Source organism: Dendropsophus ebraccatus, chromosome 3 (assembly GCF_027789765.1).
Source record: "Dendropsophus ebraccatus isolate aDenEbr1 chromosome 3, aDenEbr1.pat, whole genome shotgun sequence".
Classification (NCBI taxonomy): Eukaryota; Metazoa; Chordata; class Amphibia; order Anura; family Hylidae; genus Dendropsophus; species Dendropsophus ebraccatus.
The window spans coordinates 186848795-186874381 of record NC_091456.1 but is presented as its reverse complement, the minus strand read 5'-3'; the positions used below and the strand labels follow the sequence as shown (position 1 = coordinate 186874381).

General features: G+C 44.5%; 1 pseudogene; it reads right to left on the bottom strand.

Moving 5' to 3' along the window:
* Positions 1 to 13838: 13838 nt before the first annotated feature.
* Positions 13839 to 25587, bottom strand: part of LOC138786861 (zinc finger protein 585A-like) — a 154213-nt pseudogene continuing 142464 nt past the window's right edge.

Genomic DNA, 25587 nt, shown 5'->3' with positions numbered 1-25587 from the left:
CACATGTGATAAAGGGATGACATATCGAGGGGAATCATATAAGCTCACGTACAGATGGATACAACAAAAACAACTAGTCAGTGGCATATACAGTATATAACATGTGGAGAGGAAGGAGACAGGGTAACCGGTATGGGAGGGGTGAGGGGGACTGAGGACAGGCAGGGTATCGGACAAACAGGCAAGGCATGGTAGGTAAAATGAGGAGAAGGCATGGTACATGGGACCGGGATAGATAAGGTAAGTAGAAAAAGGCAGATGGTGAGAAAACTAGGTGACAGCGGGAGAAACAGGGATAAAGTAGGCTCTTACCGGTAGGGCAGTTTGAGCAGGAGCGCATCTGGCGTTCTCCTGTGCGTGTCAAGCGCTGTGTGCTGAGTGCCGGCCCGGCCATGCTGTTTAAGCCCGATAACCGGAAGTACCGGCGCGTCACTTCCGGTTTGCCGGCTTATGCGTTCCACAGTGGAACGCATTGGGGAATCCCATGCTGTGTGGGGGCGGGCCATGTTGTGTCTGCCTAGTGGGACACAGTGTGAATGTCTAAAGTAGTTAACATTTATTATGTTAAATTGTTTTCCCTTAGTCCTATTGGCATCACAATAGCTGGGGTGTTCTCACCCCTGTGGGTCATTAGGACGAGTGGAATTTTAATGAATAAACAAACTTGTAGCTCCTCCCACCTCCGTATATAAGCAAATACAGTAGAAGCCGATAACAAAGTGTCAATCCTGTAGTGTTTCAAAAATGTAATGGGGGTAGACCATGTAGCAGCCATGCAGATATTTTCCATAGAAAAAGAATTCCTTTCAGCCCAGGAAATGGAGACCGATCTGGTGGAATGTGCCTTCAAAAATTCAGGAATTGGAGTTTCTGCCATGGTATAGCAGACCCTGATACAGTCACATATCCATCTCGAGATGGAGGGTTTAGAAGCCTTCTTACCTCTGTAACTTTCCTGAAAGAGAACTAGAAGATTTTCAACCTTTCGGAACTGTTTGGTCCTATCCAGGTAGATCTTGAGACATCTTACCAAATCCAGGGAAGAATAGTCCATGCCATCCTCATTCGGTGTAGGAGTATAAGCTGGAAGAGATATAGATTGGTTAAGATTGGCAAAGGATGGAACCTTAGGCCTGAAAGAGGGTAATAGTTTGAGAATAACCTGGTCATTCAAAAAAAGAACAGAAGGCTCTATGGAACCCAAAGCCTGGAGTTCCCCTACACGCTTCGCTGAAGAGATGGCTAAAAGAAAGCAAGTCTTTAAGGTTAGAAACTTCAGGTCAACCTCCTGGAGAGGTTCAAAGGGCGCTGAACAAAGGCGCTTTAGCACCAACACCAGGTCCCAGGCTGAAGCCAGTCTTACTGTAGGCGGCCGTAGTCTGTTGGCTGCTTTGCAGAAATCCCTTATTTCTTGAATCTGTAAAAGTTTTTTCAGAAAAACTGACATGGCTGCTACCTGTACCCTCAAAGAGTTAGGTCTTAAACCCCTATCAAACCCGTCTTGCAGGAAGTCAAGGATGTGTGACACTGTTGGATTCTTGGCATCGACACGTCTGGATACTGCCCAAGTCTGGAAGATCCTCTGTATCCTGGAATATGATTTATTGGTCGCCTCACTCCTAGAGTGAGAACGCGTCACCAAAACCCTGTCTGAAAGACCCTCGATTCTCAATAGGGACCTACTAGAAGCCATGCCGTCAGATTGAAGGATTTCAGGCTGTTGCAATGTACAGATCCCTGGGTCAGGAGGTCTGGTCTCAATGGAAGTCTCCAGTAGTTCCCTCTGCTCATCTCCTGAAGAAGAGGAAACCAAGATCTCTTGGGCCAGAATGGAATGATTGCTATCACAGCAGCCTGATCCTGTCTGATCTTTAACAATATGCGCGGTATCATTGAGACTGGTGGAAAGATGTAAGCTAGGTCGTAATCCCAAGGAATGGTCATGGCATCTATGATAACTGGGTTGTCCGAGGGATAGAGGGAGCAGAAGTTCTGAAGTTTTGAATTGAGTCTTGTCGCCATCAAGTCTATCTGGGGCCGTCCGAACTTCTTCATAATCTGAAAGAATATGTCCTGATTGAGACTCCATTCTCCTGGCACCGTTAGACCTCGGCTGAGGCGATCTGCAAGCACATTCTGCTCTCCCTTTATATGGGATGCGGATAACCTGGTTATCCTCCCTTCCGCCCAGTTGAAGATCCTTCCTACTTCCTGCAGAAGAGACTGGGATCTCGTACCTCCTTGTTTGTTGATGTAACAAACTGAAGCCATATTGTCCGTCCGAATACGTACCGCCTTCTGAAGAATCTGTGTTTCGAAGTGTCTGAGAGCATAGAATATCGCCTTCAGTTCTTTGGTATTGGAGGAGAATTCCATCTCCCTGCTGTTCCAGACTCCCGATACCTGTTGGTCCTGCAGATGGGCTCCCCAACTGGTACCTGAGGCATCTGTGGTAATTATGGTCCAACAAGGCTCCTGTAGACTTCTCCCATCCTTCAGGTCCTTCCACCACGTCAGGGACTGTCTGCTCTGTGAAGACAATATTACCTTCGTATCCAGAGTTGCAAGATCTCTGTCCCACGCTCTGAGGACTTCCATCTGAAGAACTCGAATATGCCACAAGGCCCAGGGAACCGCATCTGCAGAAGAAGTTAGGAGACCTAAAAATCTCATGAGAGTCCTGAGAGATACCGGTCTTGGAACTGATAGGAAGGCGCATCCCTGAAGGATTCTCAGTCTTCTCTGGGGAGATAGGAATAATTTCATTAGAAGGATATCTATACGAAATCCCAGAAAAATCTTTGATGTAGTTGGAAGAAGATCTGATTTGTCCTGATTCACAATCCAACCCAGATCCTTAAGAAAGTGCAGCATCAGACGGACTTGGGCATTCAGGAGGTCTGTGGTCGCGGCTATGATTAACCAGTCGTCTAGGTAAGGGATGACTCGCATCCCCTGAAGTCTGAGTTCCGCCACCACCGAGGATACTACCTTGGTGAAAACAAAAGGAGCTGTGGTTATGCCGAACGGGAGTACCTTGAATTGTAGGTGTGTCAGTTGGCCATCTAGGTACACCGCTATCCTCAGGTATTTTCGGAACTGTAGGTGAATGGGCACGTGAAAGTATGCATCCTGTAGGTCTAGAGACGCAAGGAAATCCCCCTGTGAGAGAATGAAAGGAACAGATCTTATTGTCTCTATTCTGAACTTTTTTATTATAAAGCGATTTAGATACCTTAAGTCGATAATAACTCTCCACTTTCCAGAAGGCTTTGGAACCCAAAAAAATTGGAGAATATATACCTTGTTCTCTCTGAGACTGGGGGACCTCCTCTAAAGCTGCTTTGGCTACTAGGGTTCTTATCTCCTTTTCTAGAATCTCTCCCTTTTTGGAGATGGAGTGGGGCTTGAAACTAAAAATCTCTCTGGAGGAAGAGGCTCCAGAGGAAGGAAGTAACCCTCCCGAATAATTTCGAGAACCCAAGGATCCTTTATCTTGGATTCCCAGGTCTCCACAAAAAAAACTTAAACGACCCCTACCGGAATCTGGAGATAGTCAGAGGTCTGGTTTCTTATTTCCTCCTTTAGACTGCTGTCTGGAGGAACCCTTCTTGTTGGCATAACCACCTCTACCTCTTGAGGAGTAACGAAATTGGCGCACCCGCTGAGGGATTCTCTCCCTGCGGAACTGACGACGACCTCCTCTCTGATTATGGGGGAGACTCTTCCCCTTTTTATCCGAGAGGTCCAACATCAGTTGATCTAATTCTGTCCCAAAGAGTCTTCCTGGGGTATATTCCAAGTTACAAAGGTAATACTTGGAATGACAGTCGCCAGACCAAGGTCTTATCCACAGAGCTCTACGAGTTGCTGTGGCAAGAGACATGGACCTAGCGGCCAGCCTAACCTGCTGAGAGGCGGCATTGCATAGAAAATCTATACCTAGATTAACCTTTTTAAATGAAGATAGAATCTCGTCTCTTCCCACCCCTGACTCAATGTCTTCCTGTACCTTCATCAGCCATTTTCTTAAAGCTTTTGCAGTCTCAAAAGCTAAAATAGATAGACTGTTTCACCCATATGACCTATGGGAACAGAACAGGGTAAGGTTGGAAAACTTAGTAACCAAAGGAGTCAGGAGGGGTTAAACCTTACCACATCGTGGATGGTAGGTTCATCTATAGAGACTGTCATGTGGCATTCCTGACACTTTAGATATTCCCATCCCTCTGGGAGGCTCCTTTCACAGTCAGCGCAGGAGAAATGTTTTCTTTTCCCAACCACCTTGTGGGCTTCAGAAGTCCTGATGTCTGAACCTTCCTTAGAAGACATCTGATAACAACACATTAAAATGAGTAACAAGGAGAAAGAAAAAAAGATTTTTAAGCCAGCGGCTCACACTTACATTAGTCAGCAGAGAAATACACTGAGCACTGTAGCACAGGGAAGAGCTTGTCACACTCCAGAGAGAGGGATCAAGCAGACTGGTGAGGCTGTGAGCACCTGGGGGATTTAAATACTAGTGTTTGGCTCCAAAACCGCCCATTCCCTACCCGCCCATTTAGGGCAGGATAACTACCTGACAACAGGTGCCTTGTGTTCAGACCTCACATCAGCGACCCTCAGGGGGAGGAGCCCAAACGCCACCTATACTGGAGGAGAAGGGAAAGACAAAGAATAGCGCTACGAAACCGGAAGTGCGACACGACGTACGCACGTCACATCCGGTCTTCGGGGCCCTAGGCCACACAAAAATGGCGGCGCCCATAAACAGGGACACAACTCAAAAAACAACAGCGGCCTGGACACCAAAAGATGCCAGACCACTGTAATCTGTCCAGAGGACAGAACGCTCCATCGGAGCTTGTGCCGGCCCCGACAGAGTCCAGGACCGGCGATCCACCCGTCCCTAACCCAAGGGACGAAAATAAAGAACTAAGGAGGCTAAGGTAGATGGGCCTTATATACGGAGGTGGGAGGAGCTACAAGTTTGTTTATTCATTAAAATTCCACTCGTCCTAATGACCCACAGGGGTGAGAACACCCCAGCTATTGTGAGGCCAATAGGACGACAGGGAAGTGGGTGTAGTCCAACCATATAATAAGTGGATAGTGGCTGTAACAAATGGAAATGAATTGATGTTAGATGGGTTATATGTGTAATATGATTATTGTATGTATGAAGTAGCTGTAGTAAGTAGGGAAGGGGAGGGTAAGAGTAGCATGGAATGAAATGGAGATGAAGGGATAGTGAGATTATAGATGGGTAGAGGGAAGAAAAGAGGTACATAGGATTGGGTAGTAGGGTAGGGGGAAGGACACAAGGATGGGGGAGGGGGGGGGGAAGGGGAGAAGGGAGGGGGAAAGGAGGGGGGGGAACAGGACAAAGGGAAGGGGGCATACTACCTCCTGGGATCTGAGGATGGTGTGACTAGTTGACCTAGCCTACTTTATCCCTGTTTCTCCCGCTGTCACCTAGTTTTCTCACCATCTGCCTTTTTCTACTTACCTTATCTATCCCGGTCCCATGTACCATGTCTTCTCCTCATTTTACCTACCATGCCTTGCCTGTTTGTCCGATACCCTGCCTGTCCTCAGTCCCCCTCTCCACATGTTATATACTGTATATGCCACTGACTAGTTGCTTTTGTTGTATCCATCTGTACGTGAGCTTATATGATTCCCCTCGATATGTCATCCCTTTATCACGTGTCTAGTATATACTATATACCCTTTATATATATATATATATGCGCTTTGGGATCCTTATTAGTGCAGACTCTGGTATATCATCTTCTCCTTATGATCAGATAATTTTATCATGCATCGGGTATGCATTATTTCCACTTTAATTCTAGGTTTTATGATTGTTTCATGATTTCTTTATTTTGTTCTATTTACTTCCACCAGGAATTTATATGCATGTTCTTCTTTTCACAGCGACGTTGAAAAAGACCCTGGTAGGCTCGAAACATCATCAGTCGCCTAAATCAAGCATTATTTTCTGTTTGCACCATTATTGTATATATACCTGGCCTTGTTCCTATCACGCTGTCAAATAAACTGTTGAACACTTTTGCATGAAAAGAGTGCTAAGGAGTCTTCTATTATTACATATTAGGGTTATAAACCCGTCCGTGAGAAGCACCTACAACCTACACCCGTAGTGCACTAAAAAAAAAAAAAAAAAAAAAAAATCATAATAAAGGTTCTAATAATCCCTGTTCCCTTTTTTCAAAAAAATTGTATTAAGATTTGTATTTTAACATTTTTTTTCAAACTTTATTTAGTATCGAATATCGAAATAAGAAAGCTGGTATTGGTATTGAACTAAAAATTCTGGTATCGTGACATCCCTAGTATGTATGTCTGTATGTATGCATGCATGCACAGTGTGTGTGTCATGAATGTGCCTGTGCGGAACTCCATGTGCCCCTTGGCTCGTGCTGCGCGCTTGAAATGGCGCTGATATTCAGTGTTTTTGTATGTTTGTGCGGTGTCCTGGGCCTTGTCTGAACACTGGCCTATTTCCTTCTGTGTTTGTTCAGCCACACCCGCCTGAGATACTCCTGGCCATTTCGGAGTTAGCTCTGATGCTGGTTAGCTTGTCTGGTCAGGTTGCTCTTGCCCCAGGTGTTCTGAGGAGATTAGGGGTCTGGTCCAATCAGCTCCTGCACTGGACCTCTGGTCTCCTATATAGTGTCTGCCAGCCTGCCTCTCACTGCCGGATATTGAGCTTGTCTCAGCCTGCTTCTGCCTCTGTTTAGTTCTCTGTTTATTCTGACTATTTTTGCCTTGTATTCTGACTATCCCTGCTTGCTGCCTGCCCCTGACTATATTGCCTGTTTATTGACCTTGCTTGTTGGATTGTGTTTTTGTACTGCGCTGCCCGATTGTTGTGACCCGGACTGTCGACCATTCTTTATTGTGTTTTGTCTGTCTTGTCTTTGTGTCCCACCAAGCCAGTACAGGGACCGCCGCCCAGTTGCTGCCCTAGGGTTGAGCTTAGGGTGCACTGTCTCTGTGTGTCTGGTGTCACCGGTTCCTGACAGTGTGTGTGTATATGTATGTCTGTATGCATGCACATTGTGTGTGTGTGTGTGTGTGTGTATATATGTATGTCTGTATGTATGCACATTGTGTGTGTGTATGTATGCACTGTGTGTGTGTGTATGTATGCACAGTGTGTGTATATGTATGTCTGTATGTATGCACATTGTGTGTGTGTATGTATGTATGCATGCATGCACAGTGTGTGTGTGTATGTATATGTATGTGAGCACAGTGTGTGTGTTGCATGTTTATGATGTATGTATAGCATGCGTGATGTGTGGATGCCAGTGAGAAGCACATCCTACAGCACTTACACCACTGAAATAATCTATACTCAAATGAGACTAAATGTACGTATGATTCCATAGACAAAAGTCCAGCACTTTCTTCCAGTAAAATAATATTCACAACTTTATAGCAAATCCCTGATACAAGACGCCATTACTATCACATACTACATTTGTTGGTAACAATGGTGTCTTGCATTATGGATCTCTTTTAAATCTGTTAATTCTAATACACCAGAATGAGGTGCTGGACATTTGTCTGTCAGGCTATGTTCACACACACACACACACACACACACCTTTTGAGCCTTACAGTAGTTGCTCAAAAAGTCCTAAATGGTCCTTTACGGTTTATAGCGTTCAGTTATGCTGCGTTTACACGGAACGATTATCGTTGGAATTTGCACGATAACGATCGAATTCGAGCGATAATCGTCCGTGTAAACGCAGCGAACGATGAAACAACGAGCAAAAAATTGTTCATTTTGATCTTTGAACATGTTCCCAAATCGTCGTTGATCGTTCGCAAAAAAAAAAACGCACATCGTTCCGTGTAAACAGTCGTTCACCGATTTACCCTATGTGTGAGATAAGCTTAAGCAATCGCAAAACAATTTTTCCCTACGATATATCGTATTGTCTAATCGTTATAATAAACACATCGTTCATACCGCCCATGCTGCCTTTTCACGGCGGCCACTAATAGGCTTTATTCCGATGCGTACGCCTTTTAACGGCGTACGCATCGGAACGAACTGCTGCGCGGCGGCAGTGCAGTAGATCAGGGGTCGGTGTGACCGCTGACCCCCTCCTGTAACTGCCCAGAGCGGATTCTCCGCTCCGGACAGTTTAACCCGTTAAATGCCGCTGTCAAAGCATGACAGCGGCATCTAACGAGTTCCGGTGTGTACCGGACGGCGCCGCAGGTCCACTTACGTGATCAGAGGTCCCGCGGCGCCGTCCGGTCCCCCGACGTCTCCATGGTAACTCCGGGAGCCTAATGAAGGCCCCCTGGCTTACCATGGATAAGCCATCCTGCTGACAGGGGTGGCTGTGCTACTGCCTGTCAGCAGGATGGTCACATGATACAATACACTGTACTGCAGAAGCTGTAGAGTGTATTGTATAATGTGAGAAAAGTGTTACACTAGTGTACAGTAATGTACACTAGTGTAAAAAAGTAAAAGAATCCCCCCAAACACAATCCCCCCAGCCCCCCCTCCCCCATAATAAAAATGCATTACATTCCCCATACACTATAAAACATTACATAAAAGTGATCAAAAACACAAATCCTATACATATTTGGTATCGCTACGTCCGTAACGACCCAATCTATAAAACTAAATCAATAATTATACTGCACGACACGCTGTAAAAAAAAACAAAAAAAAAAACAGTACCAGAATAGCTGTATTTTAATCAATCTGCTTTAGACAATACGCCATAAAAAAAATGAAAAAGTCATATACATATAAAACTTGGTATCAATAGAAACTACAGATCTTCCCGCATAAAATAAGCCCAAAACCAGCTCTGTCGCGCAAAAGATAAGAATGCTATGGATCTTGCAATGTGGCAACAGTTTTTGTGGGTTTTCGCTAGGAAGATAGTTTCTATTGCGCCAAAGTGATAATAGTTAATAAAAATCTACAAAAATGTGGTATCGCCGTAACCGTAGTGACCCAGAGAATACTTGTATTATGTTATTAGTGACTGCAGATACGGATTTTTACGGCGATCACTAATGGGCTCTATTCTGCTGCCATCAGCTCTTTATGGCGATGGCGCAGAATAGTGCAGCAGCGCCGGTAATGCCCACAGCCCCCTCCTCTCTGCTACCGGAGGTCGCTAAGAAGTTGGGGCAGAGTGTGGGCTCAGTCCCCGCACTGACGATCGCTGTTATTACCAGTATAACGGCGGCCACCGGTAACGGGCACTGCATGCTTTCATCTCCTCTCACCGTTAACCCACAGTGAGAGGAGATGAATGTCCCCCGCCCTGTCCCCCCCGGAATAACCTTAGTGTTCACAGTCATTAATTCCTTAGGGTACAAACACACTTGACGCATTGGCAGCGAGTTTCTCGCTGCGTATTCGCAGTGAGACTCGCTGAGGATCCAGGCCCTGTGTACTCAATGGCAGACAAACTCGCAGCAGGGATGTTCACAGGGCCGGACTGGCACTGAAAAGCAGCCCTGGCACACGAACCCCACCAGCCCACATATAAATCTCCCCGCACCCATTACACCAAATTTTTCAGATACCAGGTGTACGCAGGTGCTGAAGAGTAATATCACCCAGCAGACTATAGAGAGTACAGCAGCGATCAGATGCAGCATATAGAACAATAACTGAGGATCTGTACGCTCTCCTGTCAGTTGTCATTCATAATAATAAAGGTAAAGGTATTTTTGCTCTGAAAACTATTCAGCCCATTCTTCAAGAAACACAGCACCTCAAGAAAGTTATAGTACTGAAATAATTCCGGGGCATCTTTCCTTCCTGCCTCTGTATTGTGCTGTTCCCCTGTTATTCCTTCTGGAAATCTATGTATAAATTTCTGACTTGTTGTTCCTGTTCCCCTCGTTCCTCAACACTGACCCCCGTCCTATCACCACTCACATTATCAGACTTGGAGACCCATCCTGGTGAGCAACATCCTGGTAACACCCAGATGTCACTCAGGCCCGGCATACATGGTGTGTAGTCATATATTATATTATTGTGTCTCTAAAAGTCTCCATATAGACCAGGCCTGTTATCTTACCTTTCTGGGAGGAATTATAGAGGAAAAGCACAACACAGAGTTGTGTTTAAGATGCAGCAACTAGAAGAGATATCCCGGCACTTACCCAATGCTTTTATTAATTATTAATCTAACTTATGATGCTCCAGGACTCATGGGCAGCACAGATATTTCCTATAAGAGATGTCAGGAGAGCGGAGAGGGACTCCATCAGCCAGGGACTTTCATCTTCTCTCATCCCATCTCTAAACTATGACTCAAGCACCCTAAAAAAAAAATCATATCCCAGACCCCTTAATAAATTCATACCCATGTAAGCGCAGTCCACCATGTTAACATATCCCAAACACCAAAAGAAATTCAGATCCCGGACTTCCTGTCCCCACACAATAACCACACGGCTTAACACCCCTGAACCCCTATTCTTTCTAGTGCACCAACACCCTACTCCCATTATTTATAGTGTGCACCTCCTCACCAAACTGTAGGGACTGAGAAGGTGATGCACCATAAAGGATGGGGGGAGTATTCAATGAACAAGTATAATCCCACACATGGTACCATCATACTGACCACATCCAGTACACACAGACCAACGGTATATGAGGGTTAAATGATAACACCACACCATTACCAGATATTACCACCACATACAGTAATATGTTACCATTATAATCTTACTAAATAAAACCAAAGGTAATATTACCAATAACACTATACAGGGAGCAAATAATGCTGCCATGCCATGACCACATATCACCACCACATAATGACTAATACCATCATACTGTGTATAAAACCCTTTCTGTAGACCATTTATACCTCCATACAGTGAGCACAGTACAGCACTGTTACAGTACATTGAGTGACTCACAAGGGACGTCTTCTCTGACTGGAGTCTTCCTCTTTTGTTGTCTTCCCCACTTGGACCAAGACATCATGATGACGTCTTCTGGTCACCGCTCATCTCCACAGAATCTGTCAGACACACATTTTAGGCTCTGCACTTTCATAACACCACCTACCCACCTCTATACAAGCTGCCCATCCGAAGTGCCCCAAATGCTAATAATGCCCTCCTCGGTAGCCCATGCAGTATTAGTTCCCTTAACAGTACCCCTTATTACTGCCCCATACAGAAGTTACCCCATAATAGTGCCCCTGCACAGTAGTAATCCAATAATGCCCCCGTACAGTAGTTACCCCATTATTTCCCCCATGCTGTAGGTAATCCTATAAGTGTCCAAAATAGTAGTAACTCCCCAATGGTGCACCATAAAGATTTTTAATCCCCTCCTTAGCACCCAATATAGTAGCTAACTCCTCCCAGTAATGCCTCATATACAAGTTTTTCCCCCCAATAGTGCCCCCCATAGTAGCCATTCCCCCACTAGTTTCTCATATAGTATCTAATAACTCATAGTGCCCCGTATAGTATCCAATCCCTCACATAGTGCCCCGTTTAGTATTCAATCCCTCACATAGTGCCCCGTATAATATCCAATCACAATCGATAGTGTCCCATATAGTAGCCAAACCCCCCAATAGTGGCCTACGTTGTAGCCAATCCCCCAATAATTTCCCATATAGTATCCAATGCACCCAATAGTACCCCATATACTATCCAATCCCCCAATAATTTCCAATATAGTATCCAATCCCCCCAATAGTACCCCATATAGTATCCAATCCCCCAATAGTACCCCATATAGTATCCAATCCCCCAATAATTTCCCATATAGTATCCAATGCACCCAATAGTACCCCATATACTATCCAATCCCCCAATAATTTCCCATATAGTATCCAATAGAGGCTGCCAGGAGTCGGGACCTCCAGGGAAGGACAGCCTGTCTGTACCTCACTGCCACGCCGGAAGATGACAGCGGAGAGTGACCGAGGAGGATGCGCGGAGAGGAAGATGGCAGAGGAGAAGGCTGCCGGGAGAGGAGCTGCGCTGCAGCTGGTGACACTCTGAGTTTGGCGGCGGCCCTTAGTAGCGCGGCCACAACATTTTTTGCAGGCCGGGCGGCCCCCCGGACTGGCAATCTGGGCAGCCCAGATGGCATTTGCCCGGAATGCCAGATTGCCAGTCCGGGCCTGGATGTACATCCCTGCTGCGAGTTTGTCCAAAGGCCGACCCGTTAACTCCCCGGCCGCCGGAGACTACACATCACCTGGTCCCGACTATACATCACCTGGTCCTTCGGTGATTCCAGGCACGTCCCGCTCAGCCAATCAGTGCGCTGCCCCACCGCAGCACTGATTGGCTGAACGGGCCGTGAAGACGTCGGGAGCCCCGTACCCGGGATTAGCAGGAGTATAGTCTCCGGCGGCCGGGGAGTTAACGGGGCGAGCTGCGGACAAACTCGGAGCAGGGATGTACATCCCTGCTGCGAGTTCGTCTGCTATTGAGTAGCACCACCCCAGATTATTCATAACCACTCCAGTTTACCTGTAACCGCTCAGATTACCTGTAACCACCCCAGATAGCCAGTAAACACCCCCAGATTGCCTGTAACCACCCCAGATTGCCACAGGCTACCCATTACCACTACAGATTGCCCGTAACCACCCCAGATTGCCCATACCCACCCCAGATTGCCTGTCACTCCTCCCCCAGATTGACCATCACCACCTCAGTTTGCCTGTGACCCCCCCCCACATTGCCGTCACCACCCCATATAGGCAGTAAACACCCCCAGATTGTCCGTTACCACCCCATATAGGCAGTAAACACCCCCAGATTGTCCGTTACCACCCCATATAGCCAGTAAACACCCCTAGATAGTCGGTAAACACCCCCAGATAGCCAGTAAACACCCCCAGATAGCCAATAAAAACCCAAGATAGCCAGTAAACACCTCCAGATTGCCCGTAACCAATCCAGATAGCCAGTAAACACCCCCAGATTGCCCATAAACACCCCAGATTGCCACAGACTGCTCGTACCACCCCAAATTGCCCATCACCACCCCAGATAGCAAATAAACACTCCCAGGTTGCCCGTCACCACCCCAGATTACCTTTAATCTCATATTAAAATTTTTTTTTTTAGCAACTGCGCTATTCTAATAATTGACACTAGCTGCGGTTTTGCACCAGCAAAATGACGCTCCTTCCCTTCTGAGCCCTGCTGCGTGCCCATACAGTGGTTTATGCCCACATATGGGGTACCGTTGTACTCAGGAGAACTTGCTTTACAAATTTTGCGGTGCATTTTCTCTCCTGTTTCTCGTGAAATTTAGAAATTTCAAACTAAACAAACATATTGAAAAAATTCATTTTTTTTTCATTTTTACTTTCTAATTTTGAATCCTTTCCTCTAATACCTGTGGGGTCAAAATGCTCACTGCACCCCAAGATGACTTCTTTGAGGGGTGCCCTTTCCAAAATGGGGTGACTTTTAGGGGGATTCTCTTCTGCGGACATTATAGGGGCTGAGTGCGTAATCGCCCTAACTGTTAAATGATGACATTCCTGATCTCACACGGTAAACGGCGTAAGCGCAAAAAAAAACGCCAAAGTGCAAAATTTCGCATTTTTTGTCACATGAAAATCCAGAAAAATTGTGATCATAGTGATCATAAAGTCGCATATACGCAAGCAAGGTACCAATAGAAAGAACAGATCATGACACCTCACACAGCCCCATACACCAAAGGATAAAAGCGTTGTAAGGATGGGAATAGAGCAATTTTAAACACATTTAGTTTTTTTTAAAGGTTTTAATTTTTTAAAAGCTGTCAGATAAAAATAAAAGTTATATAAATTGCATATTGTTTTAATCGTACTGACTTGAGGAACATATATAACACGTCAGTTTTATTATAGAACGAATGGCGTAAATAAACACACTTCCCCCCCCCAAAAAAAAAAAAATGAAAACAAATTCCTTTTTTTTTTTATTTCACTGCACAAAGAATTTTTTTTCTTGTTTCACAGCATATTTTATGGAAAAAAATTAAGCCATCCATTGTAAAGTACAATTAGTGGCGCACAAAAATAAGGGCTTATGTGGGTCTGTAGGTGAAAAAATACAAGCGTTATGGCCTTTTAAACAAGAGTAGGAAAAAATTAAAACGAAACGAAAATTAGCATGGTCCTGAAGGGGTTAAAGCCAATATATACCTATGGAGGACACTGGGGGAGGGGCATGGGCACGGTCGTCTAAGACAGAATCACCACAGAGCAGGACAGCAGAGCCTGGAGGAGGGGAGCCTGATTATAACTCTATGGGGTACACAGGGAGCTGCTGTCAGTAAGTGCAGTAAGTACAGTTATTAGTATTATACACTGAACTATTTTACTGTAAAACATGGATTTTCCTTCATAATTATTTTGAATTCTTTATATTTATTTACCTTGATTATGAACATGAAAATGGCTTCTCCCCTATGTGAGTTCTCTGATGCGTAACAAGAACTGATGTCTGCATAAAACATTTCCCACACTCCGAACATAAAATGGTTTCTATACTGTGTAAATTCTTTGATGGCGAAGAAGTTTTGATTTGTCAGTAAAACCTTTCCCACAATCTGAACATGAAAATGGCTTCTCCCCTCTGTGACTTCTTTGATGGTTAAAAAGTTCTGATTTCCTACTAAAACATTTCCCACACTCCAAACATGAAAATGGTTTCTCCCCTGTGTGAGTTCTCTGATGCTCAACAAGATTTGATTGATGAGTAAAACCTTTCCCACATTCTGGACATGAAAATAGCTTCTCCCTCGTGTGGGTTCTCTTATGTGTAACAAGAACTGATCTCTGATTAAAACTTTTCCCACACTCCGAACATGAAAATGGTTTCTCCCCGGTGTGAATTTTTTGATGGCGAAGATAATTTGATTTGTCAGTAAAACATTTCCCACAATCTGAACATGAAAATGGCTTTTCCCCTGTGTGAGTTCTCTGATGGTTAACAAGATTTGATTTCTGAGTAAAACATTTCCCACACTCCAAACATGAAAATGGTTTCTCCCCTGTGTGAGTTCTCTGATGGTCAACAAGATTTGATTTCTGAGAAAAACCTTTCCCACATTCCGAACATGAAAATAGCTTCTCCCCCGTGTGGGTTCTCTTATGTGTAACAAGAACTGATCTCTGAATAAAACATTTCCCACACTCCAAACATGAAAATGGTTTCTCCCCTGTGTGAGTTCTCTGATGGTCAACAAGATTTGATTTCTGATTAAAACCTTTCCCACATTCCGAACATGAAAATAGCTTCTCCCCCATGTGGGTTCTCTGATGTCTAACAAGTTCTGATTTCTGATTATAAAATTTGCCACATTCCGAACATGAAAATGACTTCTCCCCTGTGTGAATTGTCTTATGCGCAACAAGAACTGATCTCTGAGTAAAACATTTCTTACACTCTGAACATGAAAATAGTTTCTCCCCTGTGTGAATTTTTTGATGGCGAAGAAGATTTGATTTGTCAGTAAAACATTTCCCACAATCTGTGCATGAAAATGGCTTCTCCTCTGTGTGAATTCTTTGGTGTGTAACAAGATTTGATTTCTTAGTAAAACATTTCCCACATTCTGAACATGAAACTACCTTCTCCCCTGTAAGAATTTTTTTGTGTGTAAAGAATGAGGGTGTATCTGGGATAGTGGACGGCTCCTCATATGTATCTTGTGTGATATGATCCTCTGAGGAGATCTGATGTCCCCCTGAGCTCCTGGTAGAATCATCTGCAAAGGAGAAAACACCATTTCTCTTATTTCCCAGTAATAGAAGCTTATACATATTACAGACATGGAAAGTTACTCTTTTTTAAGGTAACATAATAAGAATGATCAGATCTGTTCCCATCCACAGAAGTGTCAGGGAGAAGAATCTAGAAGCTGGAGGCCGGGGAGATGACGTCCTAAGTAGTAAAAGTAACAGAAACTCTTCTGAAATAAAAAATAGGACTATTGACCCCCTACATACTGATAACCTGCAGGACCCCAACCAGCATGGTGTTACTGGGGGCAGATTATGGCTTTTCTTGTTATTTTCAACATAAGTCACGTGGTGCAGTGACGTCACCGACCCGGCCGGCCTCTGGCTACATATGTCCTTGGTAAATGTTCAGAGCCTTCCAAACCGCTCTCTGGATGACCCTCCCCGAACAAGGGACGTCACAGCTCTCAACTCTAATAACAAGAACTCTATAATTTTAGCGCTCGCTCCGCACTACTTTGTGTTTGGGATCTTTTTTTGAACAAAGAAAAGACCCAATATCATCACAAAGGAAACATGGACCGCGGTTTAGCTGTTTGTATAACGCTGATTTCACCATATTAATTCTAATTAATGTGAGTATATTACATAACTGCTTGTGATCACATTCCCTTTTGGTTTCTTAAAAAAATATTTGCAACAGGTACGCTGTAAGATGAGGACAGTCACTATAGATGCAGCAGCAGGAGACTGATAGTGATATATTGTCCGCTGGGACTGTGCTGTATATTAGAATTTAGGCTGAATGATTATATAGCTGGAAAACTGACAGGACACAGAACTTATAATATTCCACACAGAATAGTTACAGCCGGTGACTGAGGAGAATGTGTGACTGTTCTCTGCATTTAGTGGTCACTACTCACCTGGGCGGTTGCCTGTAGTGATGTCTTCCTTATACTGCTCATCACTGCTGTCATCTGTCTCTTCTTCTTCTTCTTTCATCATCATTATCATATCTGTAACATCAATAGGGCTCATGTTTTTCCTTGTAGTGATGTCCATCATATACTGCTCATTACTGCTCACACATGTCTTTACTTCTTCTGATGTTATGTCTGTATCATTAATAGAGTTCAGATCCTTCCCTGTAGTGATGTCCTTCTTATACTGCTCACCACCGCTGTCATCTGTCTCTGGAGCATTAATATTGTTTCCATCTTCCCCCTTAATTAATAAGATGTGAGAAAAATATTGTAGAAGTCATCAGACAGTAGGAGAAGTCAGGTGGGATGTACAGATCATAGGGAACATCTCCATCTACCTGATCCTGATCCTGTGGAAGAAGAGGACGGGGACATCTCTCTGGTGCTGTTCTCTTACTGGATCTGACTGGAGGGAACACATACAGAGACTGAATTCATTCTTTCCATCCAGATAATACAGAGAGGAGGTGTGTATATAGTCCTGTCTATTACCTGCTGATGGGAGGGGCTGCTGATCCTCCAGCATCACATCCTTGTACTGATCCTTGTGTCCTTCTACATACTCCCACTCCTCCATGGAGAAATAGACCGCCACGTCCTGACACCTTATAGGAACCTGACACACACAATGATCACACAGTCATCCCCCCCACCCCTCCAGTGGTGTTACTGTATAATGTCCCAGCATTCCCAGCAGCCACAGTCTCACCTCTCCACTCAGCAGCTCCACCATCTTGTTGGTGACTTCTAGGATCTTCTCTTCCTCCATTTCCTCATGTATCAGGGGCCCCGGGATTGGGCTCAGGGTTCTTCCCCGTCCTTCACACCCAGGGGCCCCACAGCGCCCACTAGGGGACTTCTTCACTACTGTGTAATCCTGTGTATGGAGAGACACACTACTATCACTCCATCCATTCCCAGAATCCCTCACCTCTCCAGTCCTATCCATCTGTTATTCCATAGATAAGAATGATGTCATGATGACATCACTCCCAGAATCCCTCACCTCCCCAGTCCTATCCATCTGTTATTCCATAGATAAGAATGATGTCATGATGACATCACTCCCAGAATCCCTCACCTCTCCAGTCCTATCCATCTGTTATTCCATAGATAAGAATGATGTCATGATGACATCACTCCCAGAATCCCTCACCTCCCCAGTAAGCAGGAAGAGTATGTGTAGGGTGAGGGTTATTATCCTCTCGGCCATCTTGTCTCTGTCTCTCTCCATGGTTGATGGGTCGGTCTCTTATATAGAAGATATCAGCAGAGGATCCTGGAGAGATGAATAGAAAGTAGAGGATACAATGTATAATAAAGAATGGGAAGAAAAAGTACAACAATCCCGGCACAGCGATAGGAAGAGACAAGTTATAAATGTGTAGAGATGTTTGAGCTCCTGTGACCGGATCTGTGATTATTCTCCTTCTGTGATGTAAACATTTTGGTTTCCCCATAATCTCCTACCTGTCTGGCAGCCAGTGGGCAGATCCCAGGAGGCGGCAGCAGCAGCAGAGCACACTAGCAGGAGGAGGGGGAGGGGCAGGAAGGATTTCCACATGTACCTTGTGTCTGGCCCCTCCCCCTCTCCAGTGATTGGTGCTCAGGAGGCAAGGGGCGGGGCAGAGAGGTGAGCAGTGACCCAGCATTAGTACATACTGTGGGCAGGGAGCGGGCGGGACAGTCCAGCAGCAGCTGATAAGTCAGGAAGCCGCCTGCAGAGCTGTACAGGAGCCGTGTGCTTCCCCTGTGCTTCCAGGACCTGCCATGATGTCACAGTCATGTGATCAGTCACATGGAGGAGGAGGAGTCACATGATCAGGGGCTGCTGCTCAGTGTATGCAGGACTCTGCTGTGCTGGATGAGCTGAAGTGATGTGTATGCAGCAGAGCTGTGTGTGTGTGATGTGTGTGGAGCAGAGCTGTGTATGTGTGTGTTATATATGCCTGCAGCAGAGCCCTGTGTGTAATGTACATTAGTGATCAATACCAGAATTTTGAGTTCAATACTAATTAGAGATGAGCAAACCAGATGGATTTCTGGTTTGTATGATATATATATATATATAAACATATTTTTATTGGATTTTTTAATTTTTATCAATAATACAGTTACATATTAAATGGGTAGTGCGGCGCTAAGAAATTATTCATAAAATAACACATTACAAAGTTATACAACTTTGTAATGTATTTTATGTATGTGAATGGCCCCCTTCCCCGCGTTCTCCGACCCCCGCCCTTGGACCTGGAAGTGTGATGCACTATACATACCCGATTCGTGTCGACCCCCGTCTGCATTTCTGCTGACAGTGATGTAATCTTCGGGAGGCCGGCCGACCCGCTCCTGCCGTCCCTAATGCCAGCCCTCCTCTGCTGCGTCATAACTGTGCTCAGCTGAGATTGGCTGAGCACAGTTATGCTCAGCCAATCGCGGCTGAGTAGCTGATGACGTGGCAGAGGGGGGACGGCAGGAGCGGGTCGGTAGTTGTATAACTTTGTAATGTGTGTTATTTTTTGAATAATTTCTTAGCACCGCACTACCCCTTTAAAGGAAGATATAAATAGGATACAATATAGTAAACTTGAAAACAATTTTGCTATAAAGAACAATAGAATCTAAAGAACAAAAATGAATGCCCTACAGCAGTGATTTTCAACCAGTGTGCCGCGACACATGGTCGGGTGTGCCGCGGGGAAAGTACCCCAAACCATGGTGCCCCTGTGTTTTGTTCCCCGGCAATGCACAGCGATCAGTGGCGGATTATAATGTGGGCGGTTGCGTGGTGCACTGCAGCGGGCCGTGATGCACGCATCCAATCAACATGTGCGCTACGGCCCTGACTGTTGACCATCGAGGAGCAAGTGAGGAGGAAGGGGGGAGAGAAACCTGAAGATGGGGGAGAGAAACAGTGGAGAGAAGCAGGGGGGAGAGAAGTTTGGTGGAGACAAGCACAGGAGAGAAGCATGGGGGAGAAGCACAGGGGGGAGAAGAAAACAGGCCCAGGTTTCACACTGAGTGAGTGAGTATAAATACATTTAGAATCTTTATTATTAACTATATGTATAATATGTACTGTTTTAGTGTCATTTTGTGCCATTTTGGTTGGTGGTGTGCCCCGGGAGTTTTTAAGTATAAAAAGTGTGCAGCGGCTCAAAAAAGGTTGAAAATCACTGCCCTACAGGATAGAAAGAAATGTAGATAAAGCATCTCTATCTTTAATATAATTGAAGGGGTTGGCCACTTTATAGTAAAATAGCTCAGTATACAGTATCAATAAGTGTACTCACTGTATATACTGACAGCAGCTCCATGTGTACTCACTGTATATACTGGCAGCAGCTCCATGTGTACTCACTGTATATACTGGCAGCAGCTCCCTGTGTACTCACTGTATATACTGGCAGCAGCTTCCTGTGTACTTACTGTATATACTGGCAGCAGCTCCCTGTGTACTCACTGTATATACTGACAGCAGCTCCCTGTGTACTCACTGTATATACTGACAGCAGCTCCCTGTGTATTCACTGTATATACTGACAGCAGCTCCCTGTTTACCTCATAGAGCTAAAAATCAGACTCCCCTTCACCAGGCTGGGCTGCCCTGCTCTGTTTTGTTTCTGTCCATAAAATGGCTGACATGGAGGAGCATGTAACCAGGCCCTGTCCCCTGTCCTCCATAGGCATATACAGGCTGTGTGTTGGACACTGGGGGGCGGGGCCTGGTCACATGCTCCTCCATGTCAGCAATCTTATGGACAAAAACACCACAGAGCAGGACAGCACAGCCTGGAGGAGGGGACTCTGATTTTAGCTCTATAAGGTGAATAGGGAGCTGCTGTCAGTATATACAGTGAGTACACAGGGAGCTGCTGTCAGTATATACAGTGAGTACACAGGGAGCTGCTGTCAGTATATACAGTGAGTACACAGGGAGCTGCTGTCAGTATATACAGTGAGTACAGTTACTAATACTGTACTCAGTACTCCTAGGATGCCCCTTGCCTCTGCCGTCTGATACAGTATTTCACAAGTGTTTCATAACAGCTTCCCTCTCCTCCTGCGACATAACCTTTATGAGAAAAAAAATTCAAATTTTTAATGAATTTCTTTGTGGAAACATCTTTGATGCGGATTGCATCCAGTATTTCCCAATGAAGAGTTTCTTTAAGCGAGGTTGTTTGCTCAGAAATAGTGGGAAGTGTGTCAGAGATCCAGTGGTTTAGTAAGCCTTTTAAGGCCAATAACAGAGTAAGATGAATCCATTTTGAGGCTATAGGTTTTTCAGAGGGATCTCCATCCCCGGCCACCACAACATGAAAAACATAACTGAGTAGAGTTAGAGGTATGGATTCATTCCATGTATTCTCAATAAAGGTTTGTACATAATTGCCAGTATGTCTGAATTTGAGAACAAGACCAAACACAGTGTAATAAATCTGCGCTAGGTTCTTTACATTTTGGACAATATGTCAAGAAATCATCTGGCATGGTGGAGTAAGAAAAGTTAAAAGCGTAAATTGCCTTATGGAGTAGCCGGAAGTGGATTTCCCTCAATTTCACACTGGGAGCGGCTGCAGTAACATATCGGATGCTATTTAGCAATTTTTGTTCCAAATTATCTGTTTGTATTTCTTCAGACCATTTCCGGAGAAAAGGGGGGAGGAGATTTGTGACACATATCCTATGGTATATTTGTGAAGGAGATAAGGTGGGAGAAGAATTGGAGCCTAGAAAATCAAAATCATTCGTTGTTTCTGCCGTCGCACAAGATTTAACTCTATTAATAGCAAAAGAACACAGTTGTTCAAATAAAACCTGGTGATGGGGAGGGATATCATACATGTCTCTAAATTTTTCCCAACAACTCTCCCTTATCTGAGTCCAGTAAGTTACTTAAGTGAGTGATTTGTTTTTGTTTCCATACCATATAGTCAGGATTGGTGTTAGGGAATTCCGCAGTATGTCCTTTCCGCCGGCACTTCTTTCGACGGATAGCAGAATACGCCAGCCCATAGAATGGTGTCTATGGAGCCGGCGGAAAGGCGCTCGGCCGTGCGCGCGGACATACTGCGGAATTCCGCGGACATTATACTGTATACTGTAATGCCATAACGAGAGAGGGTCATATCCATCCATTCCCAGTTAAGATTGTCAAATGCTTTTTCGGCGTCTAATGGTGCGTTTACACAGACAGATTTATCTAACAGATTTTTGAAGCCAAAGCCAGGAATGGATCTGAAAAGAGGAGAAATCAGTCTTTTCTTTATGACCTGTTCCCTTTTTATAGTCTGTTCCTGGTTTTGGCTTCAGAAATCTTTCAGATAAATCTGTCTGTGTAAACGCACCATAAGGCAAGCAGTCCTGGTGAATGGTTTGTATTTTCCCTTCGTCGTACTACTTCCTGTACGGTTAGAACTGTCCTAATATGAGTTATCGCTGAGCGGCCCTTTATAAAGCCAACTTGGTGGCTACTAATCAACTTAGGGAGAAATAAAGCAAGCCGGTCAGCCATAATTTTTGTAAGAATTTTTAAATCTTTATATGAGAAATGGGCCGATATGAGGATGGAAGTTGTGGGTCTTTCCCTTGTTTATGGAGTAATTTAGTATAAGCCATTTCCCCTGAAGGTAACATGCATTTATTATCTATTATATGTTGATATACTTTTTGGAGAGTTGGAACCAGATTAGTATTTAGAACTTTATAAAATTCTCCACTAAAACCATCTGGCCCTGGTGTTTTATTATTATGAAGGGAAGATATTGTTTTAGAGATATCCTCAGGAGAGATGGGGGCATTTAATGATGCCAGAGAAGATTCATCCAATTTGGGAAGATTCAGAGACTGTTGACCCGCTAAAGGATCTATAAGATCAGAAGAGTAAAAGGATAGGTAAAATTTTTGAAGAATATTAGAAATAGTTTTTGGATCAGAATGTAATAAACCATTATGATCTTTCATATTTTTGATATTGGAAATACGGTGTTTACTCTTTGCTAATCATTTTTTTGTTTTATTACCATATTTATAAAGACGAGAAAAATAGTGATCCTTATATAAATTAAGTTTTTCTTGAGCTAATTCAAATTCCTTTTTTTGCTATACACCAAAGGGATTTATTTTGTTTCGAAGGTAAAGATAAGAAGGTAGTGTATGCATTACGAAGTTTAGTAGTAAGAATATTATAAGAGGTGGTTGCTTCTTTTTTACGTGAAACAGATTGCTGACTCAGGGAGACCAGCCAAACGACAACACTGCTGGCTGCTAGTGAAAACGCTCAATGCAGTGAAGTCCTAGGTGCATTCTCCCCTGGGAAACATGAATATGCAAAAGAAGAGCCCGTGGAGCCTCATTGAAGAGTCTCAAAACACAGGACTAGCCAGATATCCCTCCGGGAAGGACCCAGCCAAGGGGATGGCTCCTGTTAGGAAACCACCAAAACCACCATATTAAGTGGCCCTATAAGTCAATGTAATGACAAGGGATAAACCGAGGCTAGGTAACCATCCACATACAGCTGTTTCGCGGTGTTGCCCTTCATCAGTGTGGAGCAGGATTCTGGCTGGTATACACTTGTAGATCCATCTGATTTGAAGACTTTTAGAATAGCAGGGAAGAGGAGTGCAAATCTAATTTGCTGATGTACTAGAGCCGTACATATTGGTACAAATGCTTTTCGTTTTTGGACTACTGTAGCAGAATAGTCATTGAATATCAGAATTTTGTGACCTCTTATAAGAACTTCAGTTTTCATTTTCCTAAACGCCTCTAAAATAGCAGCTTTATCTGCATTATTAAGATATTTGACAATTACTTGTCTCTGTTTGTTAGTAGTACCCTGTTTGGAAGGGGTTAAGGTGTTTGCCGGAGGGCCTATACGATGTGCCCTTTCTACTTGACAAGAGCCTTGTAACCCTGTGGTAATTCTGAGGAACCGATGATGCATAATTGTGACAATGGTATGCTTTCAGGCAGACCTATTATGCGATGGTTACTCCGTCTTGATCTATTTTCTAGATCATCTGTCTTGTCCCTTAAAGTGGTACTCCAGCGGGGGGGGGGCACTTTTTCGCTGGGTTCCAGCGGCGTGTCCCGCATCGCGGCGCTCCGGTCCCCAGACGCTTCCTGGTGTCTGACGCGGGCCTGAGATGTGACATCTCAGGTCCGCTCAGCCAGTCAGTGACAGAGGTGGGATCTGAGCGGACTTAAAATGGATCCCACCTCTGTCACTGTCTGGCTGAGCGGACCTGAGACGTCACATCTCGGGCCCGCGTCAGACACCAGGAAGCGGCCAGGAACCGGGGACCGGAGCGTCGCGATGCTGGACCCAGCAAAAGAGTGCCCCCCCCCACTGGAGTACCCCTTTAATGTTGCAGTAAGTTTCATAGTTGTTTGTAGCTTAGATTTAGTCATGGCTAGTTCATCCTCCACTAACCCTAGGCGCACTATTTCATTCTATTTCTAATTCATGTATTTGGGAGGTATGATGAGAAATGTCTCCCTGTATAGCAGATAGTGAGGTCATTATAGTGGCTTCCAAGGAAGCTGTAATGTCTGGTATTATTATTTTGGCCACTTCTATGGCCAGTGATATACAGGAAATAGACAGTCCAGGGATAAAAGATTTAGTGTTGGGGTCATTTGTGACCATTTCAGAAGAAGCAGGAGGTGAATGATGTATATTTGTCAAAAAACAAAACTGAGTGCCTATAGGGAAACCACTAGGTGGACATATATCAACACACCCAAAAAAAGGGCCAAAAGCCCAAAAACACACCTACATGGTCCCCATATCTAAAATGTAACTTTTAATTGGCTGCTATTAAAATAGTACCAACTGTATATAATACTGCTAGTTTAAAACACACACACAACTGTCCCTAGTATATAGTAAATACGTCCCCAATAGGGATAAAGTGAATCAGGTAGCTGCACACTATTCACTGATCACTACTAATATATGTATATGTATAGACACTGGGACAGATTGACGTATATTAAAACAAAGGCCGCATAGCCCCTCAACTAGTTTCACCCAGTCATGGGCGTCATCAGGAGGAGGGCTTATGACAATGCGGCGCCGGAATTTGCCCCTATTTATAGGTCATGATGTTTGTCCCCTAAGGTCAAGCAAACAAACTACCAATCCGGGCGGATAACCTGCTGAGGATTCCGTCGCTCGTCTCCGCGTGCATCTCCGCCTGTGCCATAGACTCTATTCTATGCACAGGCGGATTCCGCCATCCGCCGAAAGAATTGAGTTTCCGTTATTGTTGTTACTGTGACGACACTTTCTGCCCACAAAATTGTTTCACTTAGAATGTTTATGGTTTCCTCGTGCTTATTTGGATACTGTTGGATTCTGTAGTGTGCATGCACCCTATCAGGGAAAAAGATTACGTACCAATCAGAGAAAACCATACTAAAGGCCACATATTGGTTTAAATAACAAACACAGAGATAAACTTGGAGTAATAAAGGAAGGTCTGGTGTTGTCACGCCTTGGTGTAGCAAAGTCCGAAGGAGGCAGCAGATTCCAAGACCGAAGAAGGACCTTGACAGCATCGGTTGTAGGAAACATGTTGGGAATAGAAATGAGCGAACTTCGAGCATGCTCAAGTCCATCCGAACCCGAACTTTCGGCATTTGATTAGCGGTGGCTGCTGAAGTTGGATAAAGCCTTAAGGCTATGTGGAAAACATGGATATAGTCATTGGCTGTATCCATGTTTTCCAGACAACCTTAGAGCTTTATCCAAGTTCAGCAGCCACCGCTAATCAAATGCCGAACGCTCGGGTTCGGATCGACTCGAACCCGAACCCGGTTTGCTCATC